At 36.4% G+C, this 3,082-nt stretch overlaps 1 long non-coding RNA gene across 1 annotated transcript; it reads left to right on the forward strand.

Moving 5' to 3' along the window:
- Nucleotides 1-786: 786 nt before the first annotated feature.
- LOC121969742 lies at nucleotides 787-2,755 on the forward strand. Its single transcript, XR_006108638.1, has 3 exons — nucleotides 787-923; nucleotides 1,913-2,003; nucleotides 2,506-2,755. It is a non-coding gene; the product is annotated as an uncharacterized LOC121969742 (long non-coding RNA).
- The last annotated feature ends 327 nt before the right edge of the window (nucleotides 2,756-3,082 follow it).

Below are 3,082 nucleotides of genomic sequence, written 5' to 3' on the forward strand. Positions count from 1 at the left end.
TCGACCCCGACGAGTTCACCCTCTCCAATGCGCTCTCGCTCTCCGCCAATCTCAGCGCGCTGGACCAGGGAAGGTAGCTCCAAGCTCTCGTCTTCAAGAAGAATCTACCCATGGACGTCGCCGCCACCAACTCGCTCATCAATCTCTACTTCAAGTGCGGCAGCATCGCCGACGCGGAGAAGGTGTTCGATGATATGCTTCTGAGAGACGTCTACACTTGGAACAATAGAAACAAAATGTCATCTAAAACACTCCCTAGATTCCAAAAACTCTACTCGAGAAGAAAACTCCTCTCTACAAGTTCTTGTTCTCCAAGATTCATTGCACGTGCGTTAATGTGTTGTTTGAACTTTAGTATGCAATTGGGCGAAAAAAAAAAAATCATAGTACCGAAGTTACAACTCATCACATGCTTTGTGTAGGGCATGCATGCTGTGCACAAGTGTCATACTCATTTGGGCACATGATGTTCTGCTCAATACTGAGAAATACCATACCAAGCAATTCTCAGTAGAAATCATATTAAGTGGAAATCTCCTTGAATGTGTTTGGATGGTCTACTTGCACGATTTGTTCTTAGACATAACACAGTTCATGTTTTTTTTTATTCCTCTAAATATAGATCACTATATTGATCTTCACCTCTCAGGTGCCATCTACCAGGCCAGATATGGTTGAAGTTGTGAACATACTAGAGATGATCAGATGCCCTCAGGATAATCCGGAAGAGGAGCTTTCTTGACGGTTTGGTCCACAATCTCTGCGACATAAACCAGTTATATGGTTGATACCTAGAATGATGAACTAGCATGGTAGTTGGATTTGGTTTGCACGAAATGAAAGTAGAAAAAGAAGGCCTAGCTGCTACAGAATAGCTTGACTAACAATTTGCAAGCCAGAAATCCTTGTGAAAGTTAATCGAGGTTTTTCCCTTTCTCAAGTATTAGTGTGCTGCTGCAAGGTGGATTACATTCACCAGGTTCTTATTTGTATAACCTTCTTAAGTTGCATTTTACCTTTCATGCTTCTTTGCTTCCGTTACCAATAAAAACATGGTTTCTTAGAAGCAGGTTGGGTAAAAGCACAATGTGCAACTCTTTATGTTAGTATGTTTTGAGTGTAATTTAGGAGGTTGATCGTGATAAATCAATTTCAAATTGGTTTTACTCGATGTTATAGTTTTCTTACTCTTACAGTTTCCTTTATGGATGCATCCTGGATATCCATGTGATTGAATTCTGAGTTTTCGATTCGAACTTGCAGGCCCAAGTGATGCGATCATTCCATTCATCTTGTAGCAATTACCAGGAACTCTAAGTTGCATGTTTAATTAAATCTGAAAGGTCTTACTAGTATTCAAATATTGTTACCTCATGTTTCTCCTTCCTTGTTCAGTTCTTGCATATGTAGAGGATTGAGATTGTGAAAGTTGGTGAAGTTCATATAGAGAATGTAAGCCCACCAATGGTTAAAAAAGAACTTGATGATTTTTTTTTTCATTTTCAATTGACAAATTTTTATCTTATTCATTTAATTGGTCAATTGCTTGAGTATCATGTAATTATGTTCTATTACTTGAGTTTATAGATCACTATGACCTTCTATATTGAAAGTGTATCCCTCATAGAGTGAATAGTCATTTTAGGATGAAATGAGTTTTACTCATTAATCCCACATGGATGAATGTCAGTTGTCCATTATACCTATATATTACAAGTGTGTTGCCCTCTCAAGTGAATAAGCTCTGCTTGAATTCAGCACTAATGTTCCAAAGTGGTCACCAACAAGTCATCAAAAATACCATCAGTCACTATAAATGTTTCTTATCATCTCATGTCAACTTCTTTTTCCAAGTCTGTCCTTGAGGATGGGAACTGACTCATTGCATTGTTCTTTTTATTGTTATTAATAGGCAAGTCTCCATAGAAGAAGGAGAAGGTAAAGCGCAAGAGCTCGGTGTCATGTTTATCAAAACAAGCGCAAAAGCTGGCTTCAATATAAAGGTAGTTATCATACCATGACAAGAACCTATTATGCTTCGAAATCACTTCATGTTTATGCTTTTCAAATTACCAATGCATATATGCCTGATCACAGCTGAAACAGACAAATACTTGTACTGCCAACATCTCGTTTAGGTGCACCAATGACTTGTCCCAAAGATCATTAAACTAATGATGTTATACTTGTTAGACAGATGCACTGAAAGCAAACATATGTCATCTTTACGTGCCTAATTATGTTCAATTCCTGACAAAATGCTTAACAATGGCATGCTAATTTAGTCTCACAAGGCTAGCAAGGGAAGTTAGATAATGAATAGGATTTATATAGACTTAACATATACACTATTATTAACTCGGGCTTCAATATTTTATTCTCATGGCTGAGAATAAGTTTGTGGATCAATTTCTCCATCAAATCCAATGGCTTCTTATTTATTTATCTGAATATTTCTGATTTTTCAAGGACTGCAGTTACTAATTGCTTCCTCAATCTTTTCAGGCTCTCTTGCGAAAGATTACGGCTGCCTTGCCCGGGATGGAAACCTTTCTCCTCCATGTTGCTTAGATTTATGAGGTTTAAGAATGAAGGAAGAATCTTTTATTTTGTTCTTTTGAAAATTTATTATGTCAATATAAGTAGAATCTTTTTGAGTTTATGAGGTTATCTGTTTAAATAAAAATCTTCTCTTCCTATTTCATTTTGTTCTTTTGAAAATTTATTATGTCAATATAAGTAGAATCTTTTTTGAGTTTCTGAGTTTATCTGTTTAAATAAAAATCTTCTCTTCCTATTAGCTAATTTTGTTGCTTGCTAGTGATTATGCTTATCTACTATTTGCTTTACTCTCACATGTGAGAGTCAGTTCTTTTCTTACATGCTATAACTTACTGTCCTTTTGACTTTATTCCAGTGGTTTCTTGACAAAGCATCAATTTTTAGAAGAGCTGCTGAGGATGGCTTCCTCAATATATGGGATTATGAAGGTATTTGTTTATCTATAATGAAGGCTTTGGAAAGTCATTTTCCCATATATTTTTTTGAGGCGAGTCTTTAAAGACAATAGAGGACCACACTC

This window comes from Zingiber officinale, chromosome 4A (genome assembly GCF_018446385.1).
Source record: "Zingiber officinale cultivar Zhangliang chromosome 4A, Zo_v1.1, whole genome shotgun sequence".
NCBI classification, from domain to species: Eukaryota; Viridiplantae; Streptophyta; class Magnoliopsida; order Zingiberales; family Zingiberaceae; genus Zingiber; species Zingiber officinale.